The sequence below is a fragment of the Emydura macquarii genome, unplaced genomic scaffold (genome assembly GCF_026122565.2).
Source record: "Emydura macquarii macquarii isolate MOO-44397 ecotype Brisbane River unplaced genomic scaffold, CSIRO-AGI_Emac_v2 contig_2205, whole genome shotgun sequence".
Lineage (NCBI taxonomy): Eukaryota > Metazoa > Chordata > Testudines > Chelidae > Emydura > Emydura macquarii.
The window spans coordinates 38131871-38142454 of NW_027132342.1; the positions used below are offsets into that span (position 1 = coordinate 38131871).

The 10584-nt window shown below is 41.5% G+C and overlaps 2 long non-coding RNA genes across 3 annotated transcripts; one reads left to right on the plus strand and one right to left on the minus strand.

Moving 5' to 3' along the window:
* Window positions 1–1100: 1100 nt before the first annotated feature.
* LOC137160922 (uncharacterized) lies at window positions 1101–5619 on the minus strand. The gene is made up of 2 exons (XR_010921998.1): window positions 5210–5619; window positions 1101–3426 (listed from the first exon to the last, which is right to left on the minus strand). It is a non-coding gene; the product is annotated as an uncharacterized lncRNA (long non-coding RNA).
* A 1973-nt stretch (window positions 5620–7592) lies between these two features.
* On the plus strand, window positions 7593–10293 carry LOC137160559 (uncharacterized). 2 transcript variants are annotated; one of them, XR_010921931.1, is made up of 3 exons: window positions 7593–7835; window positions 8074–8329; window positions 10067–10293. It is a non-coding gene; the product is annotated as an uncharacterized lncRNA (long non-coding RNA). The 2 variants fall into 2 exon arrangements; XR_010921930.1 differs by lacking the exon at window positions 10067–10293 and adding an exon at window positions 8896–9791.
* Window positions 10294–10584: the final 291 nt, after the last annotated feature.

The window sequence follows — 10584 nt, forward strand, 5'->3', positions numbered from 1 at the left end:
TGATCAAAATATGTTGGCTAACTCCATTTTAAAAAAATCACTTTATATTTGTAGTGTAAAGAAGCCCCCAAATGTCTCTTCCTCCCCCAAAGCTAGGCAGCCATTAATAACATTTTCCTATCAGCTGATGTTTCCAAAGCTTGATTAATGTTTGGAGATGAAAAGAGCTGAGAAGTACTAATTATCTTTATCAAGGAGAGCTTGTAAATTAATAGGATAGGAATTTGAAATATAGGCAGATATGTGAGTTGGATTGGTTCCTATTTTTAGGGTCATGATTGGAAGAGCTCACTGAAAGATGCCACAGTGAGCTCTTCATTTATGCCTTATTTTCCAATTTTTTCAATGCAGAGTTTCCGTATACAGGAAGAGTTCTACAGCTGTGCTTCATTCTACCCCTTAAAATTGTATAATGTGTTAAGTAACTCAAAGAATGCTATGCGGGATGCACAGTAAAAAATACAAATACATTTTCTGAAAACTGTCCTTCCAGCAGGGCCATCTTTTATAGTTTTATCCCAAGTCTCAAAATATTTGGATTGTTCTTTTTTCTTTTTTTGCCTTAAAGTCCTAATTCCAGGAATCTTCTGATTACATGAGAATAACAGTTTTCAATTAAAAAAATGTTTAGCTCTCATGATTGTGGAGAGAAGTTTGAAAGTGTGACCCATGTATGCCCTAAAGCCTCAAATATACAGAAGACAAATCAAAAGTCCCCAACTTTTATATAATCTCAAAATCATTAAATTCATTTCATGATTCTGGGAGCCTGCATCATCATTTCTGAACATTTGGAACTGGCAATACTGCATTTATGAATGTTTTTGGTCTATGTTATCTTCTCTTCACAGGTTGGTTTGTTCCAGCCAAAAGGCTGCCTGAGAGCCATGAACTACATTCTGCCAGCATTGCTAGTGCAGTGTGTTCATCTATTTTCAAATCCGTTTGTATTTCTGTTGCTGAGATTTGGTCTGGGGGAATCTCTAGTTTTAAGATGTCATCATCCATGACTTCTTGTGTAATGATTATAGAGAGGTAGAGGAGGCCAACCATAATGACCATCAGATTCTGCTAAATGAAATCCACTACATCTGCTGTGCTTGTAATATGCTTGCCTGTCTAGTCCGGCACAGCTTTCAGTTGTTCCAGCTGTTGCTGAGCACACATTAAGCAGTTCCAATAAGATGGAAACTCCTACTAATATTACAGCAGCTTGTTTTTCTGCTGCAACTCCAACAGGATTATTCAAGTATTAAAAACTGACTGTTATCATAGACTTCATACACCACTTAACGAGCTTCCGATTACTCAAGAAGTCACTTAATGGTAATAATTGATGCAGAGCATCTTTCTTCCAACAGTCTCAAAGTGTTTTACATAGGAGTAGTGGAGTCCCTCTTTCACAGAGGGGGAATACTGAAACACAGAGAGGGTAAGTGACTTTCCCAAGCTTACACAACAGCTTGCTGCAGAATAAGGAAAAAAATCCAAATCTAGCAGCTCCCTGACCTAACTACTAGATAATGTTGCTTATTATGGTCTCCTTTCCTCAAAATTCACAGGACACATCTTCTGCATCAGTCACATTTTGTTTCCACCATTGCTTACTGTTAAAATACACATATGTGTGCAGGCTCATGCGTGCACACACTTAAAAAAAATGTAATCGGGGCATACATGGCCCACTCCTGTCCTCATTCTTGGAGCTAATTTTATCTGTATTATGGTATTTTAATATAAATGGCTTCATGTGTCTGTTCTGTACTTAAAGTTAGTTTGGGGTACAGTGAAGATCGCAAATTGGAAATGCTTTCAATAATGTCCTCCTGGTTTTTCTAATTCAGAGATATATTTCCTGCCCAAAGTTTCTTTGAACTGCCAAGGTGTGAAAAGAACATCCACAAAAGATGCTGCTAGTTGGAACCTGTGTCCAGCAGCATCCAAGGAAAATGGCAAGAGCAGTACCTCTTCATTATAAGCACAAAGATTTTTAATAAGGTCATTTTTCCCTGTCAGTATCTATGTCAAAGAACGAGGCATCAGATTTTTAATGAGCAATATATTTTGTTAAGTAGTATTTCATTATTTTACTTTGACCGTGGCAAATTTCTATACACATGCATGAGTGCATATATGCATTTATATATATATATATAATCCCACTTTCTCAAGCTGCCAAGAAGGGGTTGAAGAGCCAGGCAATGACTCTGTAGAATAATACAAAGATCAAAGTAGTACAACAAACTTCCCGAATTCAGAGTATGAGGCATCCAAATTCTGTTATTTCATTTCTATAACAAAAGTTGGAAGGAAGCACTAATCTCATCTCTTCATAAAGACTATGACACAAATGGTAATGGACTAAGATAAAGCAGTCACCACCAATATTGTAGTAAACAAAGGCAGCCAGCAGGAAATGGAATAGAAACCTAAAGCCATAGAAACTGTCCTTCTATGCCTTTTCCATCCAGAACAAATTAAAGCACTCCTATTGATCTGGCTGAATGCTGAGGATTATGCAAAGGCCTCTTAAAACCTGGGAGCATGTTTGAAAGGCTTTTGATCCAGTCCCTGTCCTTGCATTACTCTCCTCTTGCTGATCCAAGTTCTCATCTTTCTGTCCGGTAACCAGTGCAGTGTGAAACTTACAACACTAAATTAACAACTGAGTATTTTACCCTTTTTTTTTTTTTTTTTGACAGCACTTCTGTGAAAGGTTCCTGGGTTGTATCCATGATTATTTCACTCACTGTTTTTTGTTTGTTTGTTTGTTTTTAAATCTGGATGTCAGTGTAAACCAGTGCAGCATTCGGTGATACATTCACAAGTTCTGAGCTGGTTGCCTGGATTTTGTCAAATAATGTCTTCTGGTGGTCTGTTTGGGGAAGCTCAGAAGAATCAGCAAAAGCCATTTTGACTTGTTATCTCTCTGGGAGAGGCTGTGAGTCTGCATTTTGTGAATTGTCTTGAGTTACTGGGGGGAAAATACTAGTGTCTGTTTGGTCCTTCCCTCCCTCAGTATTTGGGATTTTAAATATCTATTGTCACCCAAGGAACTGATTTGTATTTTAAGTGTCTAAGATTCTAATCAAACATCAAATATTAGTAGTGTATTGTTTTACATGGAAATATTTGCCCAAGGCAGCATCATAGATACCTAAACTATGGCAACTTCCCTACCAGATCATTCTGCCTACAGATCTCAAAGCTTCCACTAAAAATTCAAGGACCAATTAAAAAAATGTAATCAAAAGGACAAAGTTGTTGTTGGCACCACCTGCCAGAAGCTGGAGTGCAGATGCTCCACAGAGAGGAGATGGCTGCTGCTGCTCAGTTTGGAGAGGAAGAGTCTTCTGAAGAGGAAGAGTCTACTGAAGTGTCAGTTCAGCTGGCCAGAAATGAGCATGTTGCCAGAAGGCCCGTCAGCTATGATGGGGAAGAAAAGCAAGAGTTTACTGCGAGCAGCCACAAAGAAGGCTCCTTGTGAAATTTGAGTGAAGAAAGTTAAATTTGGGGCATATGACCTCTCCAGGAAAGGAATGGCAAACACTTTCACACACACACTTTCACAATCTGAGCTCAAAACTGTACTTGTAACTCTCTCGTTATTACATGCCACCTTTTCCTCAGATCAGTTGGTATCTGCACTGCAGGTTTCATTGTGGTAAGACACAGTAAAGGATGCCACTAACTATGTTTGAGGAAAACGCTTTAGCTTTATTAACAGCACAGTTAACAAGCATACTGTTTACGTAACAATAAGGGTTTAAGGCAGTGGTTCCCAACCTTTTTGGCTCCAGGGCCACAAATATCATTTTTACAAATCTGAAGGGCCACCAGTCTATCAACTCATAAAAAATGTATTGACGTACACACCATGAAGGACTACAAATCACTACATATTTAAAGTAACATTTTGATGCTTCTGCGCTCATTTTTACATTCACTATTTTACACCTACAAATTACTCGCAGTATGTCTCACACACTCAGACAAAACACTAGTGTAGATGTAGTGTAGTGTCTCTACACATGAAGCACATGGCCTGGCAGCTAAGTCATGGTGGGTGGCCTGCTAAGTGCAGGCCAAACCAGAAGGCACGGATTTTTAGAGTCCTGCCCCTCCTCAAGCGTGGCACGTCCTGTCTGCTCAAACAGCAGCACTCCCCCCTGCAGCCAGATGGAAGGAGTTCAGCAAGGAGGCAGCCTCCTTGCTGATCTCCCATCCCCCTGGATGCAGCAGGGAAACCACACGCATCCTGTAGCCCTGTGCACTCCAACTGGGTCCCTAAGCAGTGGCTCCCTTCTGCAGCCAGGGGGAAAAGAAATCAGTGCTCCTCTCCCTTTGGCTCCAGCAGGTACCCCAGCACCTAGGGACCCAGGCGGAGCACTTTGCTTTTTGCTGGAGCCAAAGGGAGAGGAGTGCTGACCTCCTGTCCCCTTGGTTCTAGCAAGGAGCCTGCACCGATCTTGTAGCTCTGTGGCAACATGCTCCTCCTGAGTCTGGCCGCTGTCACTTTCTGATTTGCTTGAGCACCTGAGCAACTCTTTTGGCTACAACAGGTACCCCCATTGTTGAAAAAAAATAAGCTGTGAATGCAAAAGGTTCCAAACCAAGGAATTACAATAGCTTGTTCAAGACTTCACAGAATTGAAAAGCCAACATTGCATGACTTTTAAAGTGCAAAAACACCCCATAAAGAACTCTAGAAACCTCATCCTCACCTGTCCTGCACTACACCCTGTGATGGGGCTGGCTTTACTGGTGGTTTTGCCTAGTGGTTAGATTCCTGGGTCACAACTCTCTCCCATCTTTAGTGTCCCCTGCCAGTATTCACTCCAGCACAGTGGCAGTCTCTCTTCCAGCAGATAGTAACTCAGCCTTCTGGCTATGCCACCAATGAAGTCTGCCCCCTTCTGAACTAACATGGCCCAACAAAGTATAGAAGCCCGATGTCCCCCCAAAAGGAGTTTTCAGCCCAGCTCTAGGTCCCTGAACACCTGATACTCTTACTTCAGGGTTTATAATGTCTTTATCCCCCTTATCTTGGGGGCCAGAGGAAGTTAAGCCATCCTCAGGGCTGGCTGGGAGAGGAGCCTGGGCCCCCCCCCCCTTCAGGGGTCTGACCTAGGGACCGACGAGTGGCAGCATTAGCAAGTATCCTGGAGTGCTCTGAAGCTGCTTCCCTGGGCCATTTCTTACCACTTACTTTCCCAGTCCAGGGCATGGTCAGACTCTCACAAACAATCCAAGAAAACATTAGAGTGAAGAGTTCCTTAAATCTTAAGGGCAAGCTAGTCCTTCCTGTGAAGCCTGGGGCAGCTGCTGCTTGTATATCCCCCTTTCCTGTAGCAAGGACTCCCGCTGTACCCTGACTCAGGAGTTCACAGAATAGGTCCATCCCCCCTCCTGAGCTGTCCGGCTCACTAATAAATTCCTCCTCCAGGTGGATCAGCTTCTGCAGGTGCATTGAAGCAGGGTCACCTGGCCCAGATCCACTTCTTAACCTCTTCCTGCCCATTGTGGGGTTTATATGCCCTATCACACACCCCCAGAAAGAAAACTAAACAGCTCTTGACAGAGTTCCCCTGAAAAGCTTCCTTCATCTCAGGAGCTCAGCAACAGTCGTCTTTTACCTCTCCCAACCCAAGGTAGACACCCATTTATCCAGGTGAATTGCAGCACCTGTCCTATTCTCTGGGACCACTCTGAGTCACATTTTATATGCAGTGCAAAGCCTTTAATTCTCTCTGTTCTTAGTAAGGTTTATTTTTTGGTTTGAACTGTGATGCAGAAGAACATTTGACTTCTGCTTTCCCCCCTGCAGCTGTTTTCTAACATCTCACTGTTTTCTGAACACTTTTTGGATGAATATTCTGAGGCATATTTACAACCCTAACAACAAGACTGCAGTAGCAGTAGGCGCTGTCATCTGAATTTTACATTCATCATGAGGCGTATCATTGTGGCATAATGCAGGCCTGGGAGAACCCACAATATTTCCAACATCCTATTTCCAGGCCTCAGAGTCAGGGTATGATTCAAATTGGTTCTGAAGGAATTAACCTTTGTTATGACAACAGAGCCATGAAAAGTATTTTAAAAATACAATCAGGTCAAATATTTTCCCTCTTAATAATGCTTGACTTCTGTGGAACCTCATACGAGGTTGTCCATGGTGACAGCAAGGTTTGCAGAAAGGGACTGTGAAAGATGTTTTCTGCCTTGATATCAATTGATTTCTCATCTGTTCTCCTTGTTGTAATCCCTCTTTTTCCAGTATCTTTGATTCAGCAGTCGGCTCAGAAAAGAGGATGGCACGTTGAGAAGGGTTCACATATTTAAAGGAAACATTACTGAAGTACATCTCAGTAGGTCCTCCTGTCCCTTCTGAAAGACTAAATCACTATTGCAAAGCTCCTAGAGTATGCTCCTAAAGAGGAGAAATATTAGTTTCAGGGAAAAAATAGACCAAATTTACCTCAGTGAGGGCCAATCACTCAATCTTGCAGAGTTCACTTAGGCAACGTTCACATTTAGGTCAAGGTCAATGGGTGTTGTGCATGAAGTAGATCTCCAGGAGTGGATCCTTAGAGCTATTCGAAGATAATTCAACATCAGGTCTTGTTCATTATGTCAGTCCCAGGCTTCCAGCTCCCTAGATGCTTTAGCCAAATTCAGCACCGACTTAAACCCCATATGATCCCATTGACTTAAGACTTGAAACAAGTTCACCAACTTCAGTGACTTCTTTCTAAACATGAAAGAGTAAATGCTTGTGTCAGAGTTTGCTTGATTTTCAGTATATATTATGGAATCAGTGGTAGTGATTACCTAACTTGAAAACAATCCATTCATGCATCTTGAATCTGAGATCTCCAAGGAGCAGAGTGGTAGGGTTTCAATCTTTTGCTTTATATATAAATAAATTTCCCCCCCATACATAGTTGTTCAGAAGAAATTACTCTTAAACATGTAGTATTCACTACCAATTATGCCTCACTTTTGTTAAAAAATAATGTGGTAAGTCAGTTCCCTACTCTACCATTAAAGCAATTCTCTTCACTAGATTTGTATCTGGTATTAGCAGAGACTAAATCAGGAGGAAGTTCATAGCTTCACCCTCACTAAAGACCATTGCCATAGACACAAATGCATAAGGCAGGGAATAGAGAAGAACAAAGTCAAAAAATGGAAAATGATTTTAAAGCAGGAGTTCCTGTGTGTGAGCACATTCCCCCCCAAAGGGAGAGCTAGCTGCGTGGATCAGGGGACAGGGTGTGTGACCTAGTGGTTAGAGCCAAGAACAGGAGCTGGGAGTCAGGAACCAGGAGACAAACCAAGGGTCAGAGCTAGAATCAGAAGCCAAGCAAGGGCTGGAGCAGAACAGGAACAAGACTGGAAACAAACAAAAGGCATAAACATTAGACAAGTAATGAGCTACTGCTGAGCTTAAATGCAGACCTGCTGGCTCCTTCCAGCCAATCAGGTGGGCTGGTCAATCAGGTGATTCAGCTGCAATCCAGCTGGCTTATTAGCCAAACTGAAGGCTAAAATGGCTCATCCCAGGCTCTGCTGAGGAAACTCAAGCTCAGAATTCCTGATCTCTATGGAGATTAGTATCTAACAGAGAGTGATCCAACCCAACCTCTGTTACTGAGAGCCAGCTACAAGCTCCACAGGATTTCAGACTAAGGAACCAGCACACCTTGTAGGAGTTAGGACAGAACTCTGACCTAGTCTTGGGGTGAAGAGGGGAACTGTTTGTTCAAGCCAGCTGATCTCACCGCACTGCCACACTCTGTCTCAGGACTCAGACTCAGCTGCCTGTGAAGGTGCTAGGGATGGGGCTGGTGGTTGGGAATGTTGGGAGGTGGGGATTGTATTTTATTAGTTAACCCTAACCCTTTCGTTCCCCAGATTCTATATTTGTATTCCCAATAAAGTCCCCCTTTGTTATGAAGTTACTTTGAGTGTGTCAGCCCTTTGCTGGCATATGTGTTGGTGTAGTTTTTTGTCCCTTGTGCACTGACCTTTATGCTCCTTGCGAATTAATTGTATTAATGTTCCAAGCTACAGTGAGGAGTCACATTGGATGGAGGCTGCAGGTGCCAGGGAAGAATCCAGGATCCAGCCTATGTGAAGAGAGTGGAGAAACTCCTTCTAGCATTGGTGATAGCAAGCACAAGGGAGAGAAAAAGGAGGAGGTGTAAGCCATACCCGATGGAGTGGCTACATATTGATATATAATTTTCCTCCTTTTTTACTGATATACAACATTAACTACAGAGGTTGCTAATGGTGACTGCTACAACATAAGCAGACCCAGGTATGTATAATATTGCTGGTGTACTCATTCTTCTGTTTCATCACTCACAGTTCAATAGTTGCTGTGTTTGAGGTCACTGAGAGAGAAATGATGGCTTTTCCCTTTGCTCCATCACAATTATTTTCTGACTCCTCCAGGTGATCAATGACTGTAGTTAATGCATCTGCAGTTCTGTCTTGTACTGGAACAGAATTAAAAGAAACCTGTTCTAAGCAAATGCCGTTGACTCACAAAAAGCTTTTTGTGAGTCTTTCTGCATCCATCCAGAATGTTTTAATAATCAAGGAAATTCAAAGTGACATGCAAAAAGCTAATTTCCAAAGGTTATAATAAGGATGGTCTTGTAGTTCCAGCACTCGACTAATTCCTGGGAACTCTGGATTCTCTTCTCAGATTTTCTGCAGAGGCCTGTATGACCTTGGACCAACCATTTACTCTTTTAGGGCCTCAGTGATATTTATCTACTTTATAGCGTGACTGAGGCTTAACTAACATCTATAAAGTTCTTTCAAATCCTGAGGTGTTTTATAAATATGAAATATTATCACCTCTGTATTGGTATACAGATGCTGACTTTTACCTAGTGTGGTGACACCAGAAGCAAAAGAAACTTCTCTGAGGTGCTGCTGAACAATGTATAAACCGTAGAAGTCAAAATAGAATATAATTTCCTGATACTAGATGACCACCTGAGGGCTATTCAGAAGCTTTGTCTTGTATATCTAACTGCTGGCTCATTCAAAAGGCTGTGCATATGAGAGAATTCAGTCACCCCAAGTATTTGAAAATGATTATATGTGTATGAGCTCATTTATTATTGCATACACACTGCTGTCACTTCATGCATTGTAAGTAGGCGTGTAATGGTAACTAGCAATTGCATATTACAGTTCCAAATGAGTTAGATAACCAGGAGGAAAAAAAGAGAGGAATAAGAAACAGAAGAAATACAGTGGAGAAGTTAAAATATAGATGGGAGAAGCAGAAGGTGCCTAAGTCTTACATCCCAAGTGTTTTTTGGGATTCAGTTGGAGCTGGTGGCGGTAGCAATGTCATTTGGGTCCCTCGCTCTGACCCAGTCTGCTTAGAACTTCATTCAGAATCAGAACAATATAGACCCAATTGTGTTATGGTGGTTCCTAAGGTTCCAGAATACGGTGAAGGTGGTAGCCATGTAATGTTGCTTCTTCTGGTTCACCTGTCTCCCAGCCTATTGTTGTTAAACAGCTTTTTGATTTTTTTTTTCCTCCCCAAAAAAGTCTTAATCTTCTAAAGACCCCTAACAGGGAGTGAGAGGTAGAATAGTCAATTCCCTTATTATTTTGCCCACTTATTTTTTTGACACTCTAATTTTGGGCCATTGATTTCTGGTTAGCAAACATGATTTTAACAGTCATCAAATTATATTAATAGGCCTTTTGGTCTCTAATCTGAGCTAGACCAGCCCTATGATGAGCCATCTGAGGATCCTAAAACTAGCTTTGCCCCTCATTCAGTCTTGTGCTGAGGACAGTTTGGCCAGATCAGAGAGTCTGGCTTATATATACTTAATTACTGTAGCTTTTAGTATAGACAGTTGATTTAAAAAAATCTAATAGAAATATAGTGGCCACTGTTAACATGTGACACTTGTCTTTTGAAAGGCATTAGTCAAGTATAACAGTTAACTTCACTCTAATGGTAAATGTCCCATTCCAATGTTGACCACTATAATAACTCCAGTGCTCTTTGTAATAGAAACTAATCTCCCAGAATCGTCGTCTGAATTTCTCAATGACCTGTCCCCTGCATGCTCATAAAGAGTCTCCTGAAATCACAGTTTGAATCAGCTTGTTGAATATGGTGACTCTGAAGTATGATCTTATTCATTTCCTGGACTGGGCAGGACATTAATCTCCATAAGGTTATCACACCGGAATTGTGAAAGAGGCACTGATTACATGGGAAAGAAAAATGTCCCTTTTCAGTCTCCGACAATCACAGCAGTTCTGGCTGTCTGGAATGGCTAATGAGGGGGATTCCCTCTTTCGTATGATTTTTCTACCTTTTTCTAGTCAGCTCCTGTGTTGCACAGCTACGGGGCCAGTAAACACTTTAAACAGTAGATTCTACCTTATGAAAATGTAGTCACTGTACTGTCTCAGATGATTGAGCAATCATAACATTTATAAATGTTGATGATGAGCTGGTGTGTAATGGGGACATGTGTGGCTATCTATTTTATTCTAGAGGTAAGAGTATGTCTATTTTTACCT